The sequence below is a fragment of the Pyrgilauda ruficollis genome, unplaced genomic scaffold (genome assembly GCF_017590135.1).
Source record: "Pyrgilauda ruficollis isolate IOZ18807 unplaced genomic scaffold, ASM1759013v1 scaffold69, whole genome shotgun sequence".
Taxonomy (NCBI): domain Eukaryota; kingdom Metazoa; phylum Chordata; class Aves; order Passeriformes; family Passeridae; genus Pyrgilauda; species Pyrgilauda ruficollis.
The window spans coordinates 1,406,987-1,421,512 of NW_024528710.1; the positions used below are offsets into that span (position 1 = coordinate 1,406,987).

Consider the following 14,526-nt stretch of genomic DNA (forward strand, 5'->3'; position numbering starts at 1 on the left):
AACAATGGCATTTTCCATGTTTTTTTGCTCTCTGGGCACTAAAACCCAAACCCAGTGCTTACCCCACAACTCCCCATCAAACAGTTTATGACAGCACTGCTGAACACAGCTTCTGAATAGGCTTGTTTGAGGTCCTGAACAGAAACAACCCAGCAATCTCCATCATTTGCACCAAATGGTACATTGTATTTGTCAACTTAACAGCCAGAGTCACCCTGGGAGTAAAACACTTCATATGTAGGCAGCTTTCTGTCCTACAGAAGCACTGCTGACAGTATCAAGACAGATGTCTCACACACCCCACACGCTCTTCCTGCAATAACCTGTTAAAAAATCCTCTCTTCTGCCTGGAACCCGTGTGGCTGTGCTGGGTGCAGCCACATCCCCACACACTTCTGGGTAGGAAAACTGTTTCTATCTGATTCTTGCTCAGATTTATTTGAAGAGGAGGGGAAATCATTTCAATTCATTGTATTTTCACATTCCAGTAATTACAAAGCGAGCATGACATACAAATGATCCATTAATTGAAATATGGGCACTATGAGCTCCAATATTTATAGTGTAAATCCATATTTAATTAAATAAAGCCAATAATGCTCATTTCAAAGGGAACATTGAAGCTTTTTATTTAAGCATGTAGTTGATGCAGTATGTGCTCTTTCTCAACACCTTTCAGTAAATCACCGTGGCTGATAGAGGTGGAGAGATGAGGGGGTGTGGGATGGCTCACTGAAGATCCCCTAGGCCCCCAACAAGCAAGTCCCTGCTGCTGGAGGTACTTTCCATCACTGTTATTATACACCAGTGCTGCTGCTTGGTAATAGCATCAGTCAGCACCTCTGACTGAGCAGCTTTAATCACCCACTTAATTGCCTTAATCGCCTTTTACATAACTAAGAAATCACAACACTGCAATTGTCTGACTCTGACACACAGTAACATCAGGGGTGTGACATTAATGACGTAATTATATTAATTGCCAGGAGCTAATGTTTCAGGATCTCAGAGTAACAGATGCCAAGCCCCAAAGCCAAGGCTGCTGCTCCCTGAGCACTCAGTGGGTGCAGAGCAAAAGCCAAGAGCAGTGGTGTGGGCAAGGGCAGCCCAGCAAAACGGGCTTCAGCGCCCTGGCCACAGAAAGCCTGGCACCTCTCACTTTATGTCATATACATACACACACACACATTTCTATTGTTTTCTTTGATGCCTGGTGTTGAAGCCACAGTTCTGAGCTCACCATGGCAATTACACAGTGCAGAACTGATAAAGCGCCAGTTCAGCTGGACAGCCCTGCTCCACGACAAGGTCTGAGTGCTGCTCCACAGCGAATGGAGAACTTCTTACTTCCTTGGAACAGTTTTCCATATTTTCATCAGATTTTACCATGATGACCTTTTCCTTCAGCTGATGGGGATTCAGATGCTACTTTCCTTTGTAGGAATGTTACCCCATTTGTCCTTGCAGCACCATCAACCATCCCTGCTATGGTGTTTGTAAACTTTAAACACCAATCTGTTCCTGTTAGTGGTCAGCTGGCAACATTAACCACTTTTATTCCTTGTAAAACAAAGGACAGTGTGCTTAGGGTGGCCTTGCTCCAGTGCAAGCAGATACAAGGTGTTTGCAAAGGTGCAAGAAACCCACAGTTCTCTGTACTGACAAGCACTAAGATTGTGGTTTTATTGCACAATAAACCAAATTTAAGGGGGGCAATTGCCTGGGGAAAAGCCCTGCAGCCTTCAAACTTTAAGTGCTGGTTGTGTATCAACTCACAAGTGCCAAAGCAAAGTTTAAAAAAAGTTGATAGGTGAGTTTGTCCCAGCAAATGTTTTCCTGGAGGGAAGTATCATCTGTCATCTCACAGCTAATGTAACACCAGCAGAGAGCAGAAAAGCCAACATAAACTTCTGTCATATTTTTGGCTGAACAGACAGAAATGTAACCACAGAGCTACACCTGACTCGGATCAAATGAACACTGCTGGGATGTTCTAGGAATGCACCATCAGTATTATGCACCCTGCAGCTACAGCCTTGACATGCCTCTCTATCTCCAACACACCCTAACACTGAGGTGTGAAGGCAGAGAGTATGTAGACAACACAGAAAGTGTTATCTTTAGCCATCCACTGGATCCTCAGTGGCCTTAGCCTCAAATACATGACTCCAGTTTGTACAGGATCCATGCTGGATTTAATCCTGTGCCTTTATTTAGCCCTCCAGTGCATATAGTGGATTTTCAAAGCATGCAGTGCAAAGCTCACTCTGTCCTCTGGCAGAGCTCTCTACCCTCACTCAAACCCTAAGTAAGCCCCGAGTGATGATTCCACCTAAAGCTTCTCTTGAGGAGCCCTGTACAAACTCATTCCATGGTGTGCATCTACACAGAGCTGCAGGGGGCTCTGGACACTGTCTCTCCTACCAGAAACTCAAAGGTCTAAACTAATGATGGGAAAAGCCCTGCAAGGTGAGCATGTGATACCTGTGGTGGCACTGTCACCGTCCCTCCAGGGTAAAAATCCCCTTTGCCCCTTTGTCCTGAAGCTAACCCAAGCATGAATCCAAGCCTGCTGTGTGTTTTGTTGGCAAAGTGACTTTTGATGATGAATAAATTTTCAGAGTACAGCAAAACCTGCAGGAAAAAAACCCAAAAGGACATGGAATTTCCTAGCCCAAGGACCAGTGGGCAGGAATTGAACTGTACACAACAAGATGGAATAGGAAGGCTGGTGGGTGTGCTCTCAGATCCTCATTACCTGTCCCTCATGAGAGTCAGCCAAGGAGTGGAAATACTCTCCTCTGAGGTTTTGGCACAGAGTCTAATCATACATTTCATGGAAGAAACCTCACTGCTCCTTCCAACCCCATCCTGGCCAACATCAGCATAGGAGACAAGCGGCTGCCTCCAAAAGTGGCACACAGCAGTGAAAGGAGGTTTTATTGCTTCTTAAGCTCTATTTACAACTACTGCACTATCTCAAGAGCTAGAGAGGAGCCCTCAGTATGAGCTGCATGAAGTAAACAAGATGCTAAGAGCTTTCATGGCTTTTTAGTGCTAATGACAATTAATAATAAATGGATACTGCAATATTCTATCCAGTGAAAGGCTTCACAGGCATGCAACTTCCTGCACCCCATGCTTAAGGACCACTGACTGTGGGAAAAGTGAGGCAGCGTAAAAGTTAAGGAAGTTAAAGAACAATGACTGGGAGCAGAATAACAGAACCAAGGTGTCCTAGGATACCTGACATTAGGGCTGAAGTTTTCAGCAAAATCACAGAATCCCAGACTGGTTGAGGTTGGAAGGGACCTTAAAGCCCATCCAGTCTCACACCCTGCCATGTGAAAGGACACCTTCCACTATCCCAGTGGAACAGGGATTCCTATTGCTGCAAGCCCCATCTCAAGCCTGGCCTTGGACAGCTCCAGGGATGGGGCAGCCACAGCTTCTCTGGGCAGCCTAAATATACCAGCCTTTCACTGATGGGTGTGGCAAGGTTGGTTTCTCTCTCTGCAGAGCAGCAGTTGTTGATGCCCTGTCTCCAGAGCCTCACGCACCCTCCTGAGGAGCACTTTGAGATGGTGAAGGAGGTACACAGGAGAAAGAGAGCCCTACAGAATTCATGCTTAGATTTCAGAGCTTGTTAACAAAGTAAAAAAGGACAGGATCAAATGCCCACAAAAAATAAACCCCAAATAAATCTGCAGAACTCCCCCATTTCCAGAAGGGTCTTCACCTTTGCAGTTGTGCATTGCTGAATTCATAAATGTCTAACTCTTTATCCCTAGGAAGCTAATTATTATGAAAGGTCAAAATAAATAGCCACACTTGTACATAAAGCTGTTGTTAATATAAAGAAGTAGACAGCTCCAATTTACAGGCTATTTTGTTGTTATAATTACAGAGCTCCCTTCACCAGTGAGTTTGTAACCATTTGGTTTAATTAGGAGCTGAGGGGAAGAGGAGGGGGAGGAAGGAGAGCCATGTCCCTCCAGACCAGCGTTTGCCCAGGTATCATGATGAAGTACCTTGAGGAAAGCAAAGTCAGCTCCTGTGGGATTCCCTAAACACTTCCCTAAAGACCATGATGCTGGAGCCAGGCAAGCAGCTAGCAAAGGGTTAAGCTGCAGCCCATTAGAAATGTCCTTTAGTGCTGGGTCTGTTTTTCCTTACAGAACATTAGGCTCAGTGGGGCAGGCAGAAACCCCCGTGGTGCCCCCATTAAAAAAGATCAAGTCGCACATGTTGATATCACAGCTTCACCCATACCGTAATTTGTCTGACAGCAGCCAAGGCTGCTGGGCCTGGCCAGGGAGGACCAGGCTGCCTTTTAAAGAGAGAGACCCAAATCCCTTTAAAAAAAAAAAAATTGTGGCCAGACAAACTGCTTAACAACATAAAGATGCAATAAACGTTCCTGCCACTCCTCCTCTCCCACTGGAAGTGGGATAAAGCCCAGCACAGTACAAAATAATCCCAGTAAAGGCACTGCCGGAGCACTAACAAAATGCTCTGGTGCAGTCAAAGCATCGTCCTCTTTTTTTTTTCCCCTCCCCTTTCTTTCTTTTTTTTTTTTTTTCCTTAATGCCAAAGGCATTAAAAGAGATGAAAACCACTCCATTGAGCTAGGTGAAACGTTAATCCATTGGCCTTACTTTGCTGGGAAACCAGGGTTTGAATGAGGCCCAAGGCATAAATGAAATGAGTTTAGTGATCTCAGTTTAATTCTTAATAGGCCACAACAGGCACTGCAGATACAGAAGATACAATATTAGGAAATCAAACCCTTTCAGAATTGTTTTTTCCTTTCGGCTAACGAGGGTCAGGAGAGAATTAATACAGAAACTTAAACCTTAAGCCAACCTAAATAGCTCTCTATGCAGTCAGAGTGCAGGAGGAGCAGGGAGATGCTGCCTGCAAGGCCCATGGGTGAGGAGCCATTCTGCAGCACAGCAGATGCTGGAAAAGCTGATCTGCAGAAAGTTTAGGCTCCATTCAAAGCACAGGAGGATTTTCAGTGACACCTCAGCAGGTTTGGAATCAAGCCTACATAACTGCATGATGTGAGCAGTCCCACCAAAGCCCAAACTTCAGGGATGTTGGTGGTGTCAGTCCTCAGGCCAACAGCATCTTGAAAGCCACAGATTCCTCCCAATAAACTGCAGGAGGAAACAGACCCAGTCCAACTCCATCCCCTACCTAGGATCATCCTCAGACTAAACAGTGCCAGGTATGCTGGGTAAAGAGATGCTTCAATCATGTTTACATGGGAATTTTAGTTCCTTGCAGTTTTCCTAGCACCAGCTGTTGTAGTGGATAGATTTAGTGGGGGTCTCAGGTGGAAAGTCAAACATTTTAAATGAAGATATTTTGTCAGTACTGAGAAATATCAATTCTGCTTTGCAAGAGGAGAAGGTGTCACTTTTTCATTCTCACAAAAAGGAAAGAAATAATGCATCAAGACTGGATAACTGAGCCAAGAAGAAAACCAGCAGCAAACCGGTTTTTTCAGATGTTTAATAAAAGCAAAATATTTTAAAGTGCAATGATGAAGTCCAGCTTTGTGCTCATTGCAGATAGAACAGTGGCTGAATGCTGAGCCAGTATCTTCCTAAATGCTCATGGTTTCTCTGGCTCTCTCCCTGCCCTTTGGCAAGGGTCTTCTTGCTGTTCATTCTCCCACACTGGCAGGTCAGGAGCTGATCCCGTGAGTCTCAGCAGATTTGCACACCCGGGGGCTGGGACACTCCTCTCCCTGACATCAAAGGCGGCTGTGTCATGTGCCAGGAGAGCGCAGCCAGCTCTTCCTGCCTCACAAGAAGCTCGGGAAGATCTGGGGCCATTCAGAGGCTGCTGTGTGCCAGCTCCCTTTGTCTGAGCTCAGCCCTGTGTGCTCCTCCTGAGGAGAGAGCAGAGCTCTGAGTGCCCGTGTGGCGGAGTTGTCCAGGGCACTGCAGGAACGAGGGAGAGCAGGATGAAGGCAGGAGGAAGAGTGAATGGGCTGGCAGATGTAGGACCAGTCGTGCAGCCCATTTCTCCACAGGCTCACCCCTTCCCTCCTGCAGCCCCAGGGCACTGCCCACACACTCCTGTTGGCTCCTGAGCCTTACTTTACTGGGAAAAAGCAAAGTAAACTCCAGTAAACACTCTGCAGTGATCCTTTCCCCATCCCAGAGCCACACACCAGGATAACACAGCACCATGGCTCCTTTCTCTCACCCCTGTGGGCCAGTCCATGCCAAAAATCAAGGATATTAGGTGCAACAGCCAGAAAAGAACAAGAAGGAAAGCCCCCTCCAGGCCTCAAACACCTCCAGCACAGTTCACTAAGGTAACAGAAAGCAAATTCACAGCCTACAGAGGTACAAGGACATAAATCCTTCAGGATGCTGTCTTATCTTGCCACACAGAAATTTAATCACCAAAGTTGCTGCACAGTGGGGTGGTGAAATACATCTTAGTCTTGATGCCTTTCAGAAAACAAGTTCTTCTCTTAAAAGGTGCTGCAGCAATGACACATTATGTATATATATATACACATATATATGCTGTGTGTTTATAGGTATAAACACATGTATCACTTGTCCAGAACTGTGGATAATGGCCTTTCCAACCTGGTGGCCTAAGCACTACATGAAGCAGTGTCCACAGGTAGACACAGAAGCATTAAAGTTGGTGGTGGATGGTCTATTACCATTCAATCCATGATTGCACCAAGGGAATAAAAATAATTTAAAAGTTTACCAAACAAATTAAGGTGTGCTTGACAATGCATTCCTAGGACAAAATGCCCTGAGCTGTATTCAGAAGCCCTTTCTGCACTGAGCATGAGGCAGATTTGATTCCTGATATTTCAGTGACTGAAGGTGTGGAAATTGCTCAGCCCAGACATGCCAGATTTCCCCCTTTCCTTCAAAGTGAAAATGGTGGGACAGATTATGGGTTCAGCTCAGCCTCCCAAGGGGGGACCTTGCCATGTAAGCTCAGTTTGGGGGGCGGATACAGATCATAACCCCGACAGAAGACTGCAAATGAAGACACAGGAGTTGGGGATCCTAGGAAAGACTGAGAGACTGTCACTGGGGAGTCTGTGGACAGACAAGGAACCAACTGTAAAACGCAGTCCAAACTAAAAGTAGGAACAGGTTTTGGGTTGTGCCTCCTTAGCCTTTTCAGCCCTTTCAGTCCACAACAACTCCTTTTCTCTCTGCTCTGCTTGGTGCTGTCCTGTGGCTCCAGGAAACACCAAATGTGTTTGACTAAAGAACAGAGGCTTCAGAGTTAACCAAGGTGCAGTCTACACTGATAATGTATTCCTATGCATAATGGCCTGGAAGTGCCGTATTCATATATGAGCTTTCTCAAAATTATTTATTAATGGAAGAGATCATATACAATATTGCTACCTAATATGGCTGAAAGACTCCCATAAACGCACAGAATCCCACTCTGCTCTTTGAACAGGAACATGAGCCCTGAGTGCAGCCATGTTACACCAGCACTAAACTACTGCAAGGAAGGAGAAAATCAGGAATGTCTCAGGCAGGAACCTGGCTCCCTGGGCTCCAGGCTGGGAGCACGTGAACGTGCAGCCACCGTGCTGTCACATCACACCGGGTTGCCATGGAGATAATTGCAATGTCATAACTAAAGGCTAATGTCAGCACCAGGTTTTACAAGGAAATGATTGGATTGTATTTTTAATTTATCCCCAAATTATTGCAACTCCTCCATCGGGAAGAAAATGAGAATTGTATATTTAATTTTTTGACAGCAACATGGCAGAACATTGTGGTTCAGGATCTAGAAGTTTTTACATCACTGTGTTTTTCTGAAGGTGCTCTTAGGTGTTTCTATACACAACTGTATTGAGACAGCAAGATAGAACTCACAGGCTACACATACATAATAATATACTTATAGATTATGCTGCATGTGTACATCTATACACTGCTCTCCCAGCCTGAGCCTCATTTAGCAACTCTAACTGTTTTATTAACAATATTAATCAATACTTTCAAAATGCTCTCTTGACCTGAGAGTTCTTAAGCTGCTCTCTGGTAAAAACAAATGAAACAAAATGAAATTTTAAATTATCTTCACACTTGTTCTAACATGCTCTTTGCCCTTTCCGCCTGAACTGATGCCTTCCAAGCTCCCAAGCTAAATCCAGGCCAGCATGGGGCCAAACTGCTGGTTTTTTTGGGACTAACTTCAAAGTCAATAAGCTTTTGCACAGCTCCAGTCCCCTGGATGCTGGGAGCGAGCTGTGGTGCTGGGCTGATGGCAGCACTGTCAACAGCACGAGACAGGGAGCTTGGCAAGGTGGAGACCAGCGTGGCTGGAAGTGTCACCTGCACACATGGCATCATTCACAACCCAAGATAATCAATACTGTCATTGGTGCAAAAGCAGCTTCGCCCAAAGCTCTGCTGTGCAGCCCATTCTGAATGCGAGAGTCAAAAATACCGTGCAAAGACACAAGTGAAGAGACTAAACCTGGATCCCTGCAAAACAGATGCAAGAGAGGCAAGTGTTCATCTTAGCCTGCTGTCATTAATACCACTTGTTTGTTACACAGAGAAATTATTATTGCAAAAATGATACAGACTCAGTCCATGGGGGTTTTACTGCTGGTGAAACCCAAATGTATCACCTGTGTCACACAGGACATGGGCTGCTCTGGTTGTGTGTGTCCCACCTTCCTACACTCAATATTTCCCATTCCTGGTGAGCACCAGGTGTCCCACAAATCACACACATGGCCTCCCTGCAGCGGGGCTGTGTCCCACCTCAGTGATCACAGAATGTTTGGGTTGGAGGGACCTCAAAGCCCATCCAGTGCCACCCCTGCCATGGCAGGGACACCTCCCACCGTCCCAGGCTGTTCCAAGCCCCATCCAGCCTGGCCTTGGGCACTGCCAGGGATCCAGGGGCAGTCTCAGCTTCTCCAGACAAGCCCCAGTGCAGAGCTGCAGCTGCACAGATATGATCAATAGCAACAAGAAAGACAAAGAATGAGGAAAGAAAGATAAATGCACAGAATCGCTAAGCTGGCTTAAAGGAAAACGGAAACAAAGGTAAAGGAAAATCTTCTGGAAATGTTGCTGTTTTCTAATTGTTGGCAACTTGGGTTTGATGCATAAGGAGGAGAAAACGGTCTAAAATTATAGTAATCTTTAACTCTGCTTAACAATTGCCCTTCTCCTCCCTCATATTAGATGTCTTTGCTGCCCAAAGTGAATTCCAGGAGATAAATAGCAGAGCATTTTCCAAAATCCAAATCCTTGTTCAGATCAATTGCACCCAAAACCTGAATGATGACACACAAAGCACTCACTTTTTCTGGCAGTTTAATGCTGAAGAATTTATTCCTATTGTCAGTACAGTATGGATTATTTGAGTATTAGGTGGATATACATTAAAATATAATGTATCTAATGTATGAAACTAAATGACTGCAGTGAGAGCAACATCACATTTGAATAGAGAAGCAGAAGTAGGCTCTGTTGGAAGCAATTTGGCCCAGTTTGGAAAAACTACCTGTTAAAAATCACAGGCAAATCCCAAACTGGCTGTTAGCAGCTACCTTCAGCAAGCTCTGCTTCTTGCCTCTGCTGCCTGCTCTGGCCAGGCTGAGCCCAGCATTGCCCCCTCTCCTTCCCTGAGCATTCAGGCCTGAGCACCAAAAGCTCATTCCCTTTCCATGCCCCACTGACCCCCTGCAACCTGCCCCATCACCTGCCCCATCTGGGAAATCTCTAAGCAACGGGGTTCTCCTGAAGAATAAACTCAGCTTTAAGGATGCCACCACCCCCTTGGAGTCACATCATTGTTTCTGCTGTCTCACACAGGATTGCTAGAAGAAAAATGAGCACATTGGGAAAGGTACCAATTTAGCGTTCAGCACATGACCAAAAAAGAAGGCACAATGGTGTGAAAGTCAGCCAGTAATAAGTAAGCTGCACTTCCATAATTTCATAGGAAAATCCTTGGGGCACAGCCAGATTCTGAAAGAAGAAGGCTGTATTTATAGCAATCAGTGTGGTTTGACATATTTCCCCTAATATGCTAAATTACTCCTTCACTATCATCATAACTTCCCCTCAGTCATTCCTCAGCATCTTCTATTAGCCTGGCCTAAAAGCACTTAGGGAGCTTCTCCGGCTGTGACCTCTTTAAAAACGCGTTAATTCCGACAGCAGCGCCGCAATTACCCTGCCCGGGGCTGCGGAGAGCACGGGGCTGCTGGGCTCCAGCACGGCTCTGCTGCTCCTAATCCCTGTCCTTCTGTCCCTCCTCACCCCTCTGCCCATCTCGGGCCATTAAGTGCCAGCGGCACGGAGCGGTCCCTCAGCCTGGCACACGGCACTCGCCCCGGAGGAGCGGCGGCTCTCCCGCTCTGCTGGGGAGCCCAGGGCACCGAGGCGTGAGCCAAAGACCCCCAGCAGTCCCTGGGAATCGCTGCATCCTCAGCTCCAGGACTGCGCCGGGGACAATTTTATGGATGACTTGCACGGTCCCTGGTTATACAAAGCTACCACTACGAGCCATTTATTTAACAACAACTTGCCCTGATTTCTCACTCGTGATGATGTCCAGAAGTCCCACTCAAGCTCCTGGCTCTGCTGTGTGACACTCCGTGTGCATCTGTAGTGAAACAAAGTCCTTGCCCTGAAGAATCTAAACTCTGAAGAGGCAAATCTGTTATGATGAAGCATGTCAAACCTGATCACCATCCAGCATCTCTGCGTTTGCCTCTGCTCATCCTTCTCAGCCAGCCTCAAAAGAACAGTCATTACAGCCCTGCACAATTTCTGTGTGGCAATGGCTGGCTTGTGTGAATAATGATGTTTAGTATTTTATCAGGTTATTCCATAACAAATACACCCAGTGATACTTTTATAATGATCATCTCAACACTCTGCTGCGCTGTCCTCAAAATGCTAAGTGACAATAACGTAGTTCTGATTTTATTTTTTAAACCACCTGCATTCTTACATCACAGACTTTTCCTGTAGAGCCAGAACTGGAAAAAAGATAATGCCCTTTTTTTTTTTTTTTTTTTTTTTTTTTTTAAGGAAGGGGTGTGGGGGGAAAGAAATAAAATCATGCTTCTTCAACCTTTTTTCCTCCCGCTACTCGGGTGCTTGTCTTTAATGAGCAGCTCCAAATGACAGCTTTAATCACTGCCTCTGGCCACTGAAAGAGGCCGCTAATGATAGGAAAGAACAGAGGACCATTTGCATCAATCAGCTCTAGTCTAAATCACTTTTTATGATAATGCATCCAAGCGAAGAAGAACGTCTCTGATGTCTCCTGCATGATGATGTACCACAGTGCTGTCTCCTCATCTCAGACCTCCACATAAATCTCTTAAAGATGCACACACACCCCACCCTGTGCTGCCAGCGCTGGCCCTCGTTTTCTACACCATTAATGATCTACCACCAGGGTAGAGTCAGGAGAGGTTAAGCAATCAGTTCATTCAGTTTTCACTTTCTGCCGGGGATGCCCACTGCTCCGGGAGGAGGGGAGGGGAATACACAGACAATGCCTGGGCTGTCAAACAAATACAAATTTAGGATTCACAAAATTCCTGGTTTGCCACTCGTTACCATCCGGGGCTGGCAGAGAAAAAAACATTGGGCAGAATCCGGAGGGTGCTGCCTGCTAGAGCATCACGGCTCTTCTACACAGAGAACTGAGCTGCTGCTAAAGCTTTGCTCTTGTGAGTACACTTTATTTACACAGGAGTGCTTTCAGAGTGACTAATCCCATAAGCACAGATTACTCCCCCACCCACAGAAGGGTTTATGGGATCAAGTTCTGTAACACTAAAACAAAAGACCTGGTCCTGCACAAGACAGTGCCCTGATTAGACACTGGCCTGAGACAAGATCTGGACTGAACTTCTGACAGGCTGAGGTCCCATGCCCAAACCAGCTCTGCAAACAGAGCTACAGCAGCTCCTCATCTTCCCAGGCTGCAGCTCTGTGTGTGAAGAGTTTCAGTGGCACTGGCCACAAGACACATAAGCACACATCCATGTATTCTGTACAGCCCATACAGACACCAGGGTCCTGCACACACAGCCCCTGACTCGGCTGAGTCTCCTGCGTGCTTCTGCTCAAAAGAACCAAAGCAAACAGAGGTCCCACAAGCAAGACTGAGGTCCCACAGCAGCCCCCACTGCAAGGGTGAGATTTCCCCAAGCTCACCCAACCAGCCCTGTGTGGAAACAGGGAATTCAGGCTGGACTGGGTCCCTAATTGCCTCTGGCTCCCTCAGTGCTCCCAGGCTGGTGCTGCTGGCTGACCCAGTGACCCGTGGGCTGCTGGTGTGCACTGAGCTGGCGAGCTCTGCTGTCCAGCTCAGCTCTCCTGGGATGCACAACACCCTCCTGCCAGGCAGGGCCTGTGTCACAACAGCCTCTCCCTGTCAAAGCAAACTAATGGATGCACCAGCAGAGCCACCAGAGTCATGGGGGATGCATATAAATACACAGGGCTGCTTTTATTGTTTCCCTGAAATAAGGGAGAAAAGAGAAGACAATGTTAATTTGGTTTTGGAGTTTCTCCTAGCTGGCAGAATGCTGGATGGAGGAAATGAGACCCATTTCCCTGGCAAGTGCTCACAGTACTCAGTCTGATCCTCCAGCACTGCCTGGAGAGGCCACGGGAGCAATGCCGAGGACTTTATGCTCTTGTAGTTTTGACTGGCACTTCTCAAGACATGCTAATCACCTTTCAGGGAAAAAGAGAGGGAAAAGGTCCCCAAATAGGCAATTTTATTTAATCTACTGATGTTAATAAAAAAATTCTTTTTGCTTATGGAAACAGGCTAACCTCTGCAGGGCTTAATCTTCCCCAGCAAAGGGGGCTCACCATGCTAGTTGAAGCATGGACACTTTTAATCTCCTGATTAAAACCAGGACTACTGTGACTGTATTTATCAGGAGTAAAGGATGGAGGAGAGGGATTTATTTAGAGGGAGCAAAATGCTAACTGAAAATTATGATACCACAATTCTCTAGTTGAAAAATCCTTCCAAGAAAATTGCTTTTTTAGCAAGACATTGGGTTCTGGTGGATCATTCAGACCACACTTGGGCAGAGTCACTGGGGCTCCCAGTAATGCATGTGGTTTTTGGTGGAAGGTGGCCAGGCTGGTCCCAGCAATATGATACCAGGGTCCAGAACAGCTAATGGGAACACTCACAATGGCTTCAGTGGGCTCTGTACTGGGGCTTTAGTAAATGCAATTAAAAAAAAAAAAAAAAAAGAAAAAAGAAAAAGAAAAAAAAAAAGACCAGAGCAGTATAAAACAGCTGTAGTCCTCCTAAGCCTTTCTTTTTTGCAAATGCTTCCCTTGGCGGCTTTATTTCATTTTATTATAATAAACTTCAAAAGGTGTATTTGATCTGCCAGCATTTTTTTCCCTGTCCACCAGGAGTTCATTTCAGCTGTGCAAGGCAGCAAATACTGTACATTAGGTTAATTTTCATTTCAGCTGTACAACATACATTATTGTTTCACTGCTTGGCTTAAGTGAACTCCTGGTGGATACAGTCAAAACCATACCAGCAGATCAAATGTACTCTTTGAAGTTCCCTACAATGAAACATATTTAAAAAATAAAAGAATAAAAAAAAAAGGAAAAAGCTTTTAGAAAGCTTTAAAATATCCTGAATTGTTTGGAGCATTTTAATGTTTTGGCTTGTCCCTTCTAAAACCAAGTAATGAAAAATTTCATGCTGTCCATCATCCTCTCCAGCTTTTATTCCCAGAAGAAGTTATATTATGGATGAAGTATAAATTAATCTCTTTGCTGAATAGTTCCACTTAAGTGAGCTTGAGGTGATTACAAACCACATCAGCAGATGCTGTATATGGTGGCTTTAAAGTAAAAAAACCCAAACCAACTGACACTGGCGTGATCTGAAGGCATGCCTCTGAAGTCTACAAACCATCTTCAGCTGCAGTCCAGGAACATGCTGAATGTCATTATAAATCTCAGCGAGTAGAACACAGCCTTTGAAAATATCACCATGAAATTCCCTCCTTGTCACAAGGCCTTCCCCAGGGATCCTGCCCCTTCCCTTGTGGACTTCCACTGGTTAAGTTGAATTATCCTTTTGTTTTCTTCACCCCCCAGCTTATCCTGACTCATTTTATTGAGCCAGCACAGAGTACAACCTATGAAAGGGCACCAACTACACCTGGGAAAGGCTGGCAGCTCCTACACCAACATTACCACCAGTAGATTGTGATAGGGAGCTACATCGCAATGAACACACTCCTCAGCACTTGGAGGAGACAACCTGACCCTGACTTCAGGCAAACTGCACTCATTTCTGATTTGAGAACACGTAAAGCTTGTGATTAAATAGGATTAACCCAACAGGATCAGGTCTGTAGAAGAAAGTGGTTTCACTAACAAGTTGTTAGAGAAGAACCCAAGGGCATTGGAAGGTTCACAGATTATCACCAATAGAACAAATGTCAGAGATGTTCGACCAGAG

General features: G+C 45.6%; 1 protein-coding gene across 1 annotated transcript in view; it reads right to left on the reverse strand.

Moving 5' to 3' along the window:
• Positions 1-14,526, reverse strand: part of AUTS2 (activator of transcription and developmental regulator AUTS2) — a 767,477-nt gene that overhangs the window by 113,093 nt on the left and 639,858 nt on the right. The window lies entirely within an intron of this gene.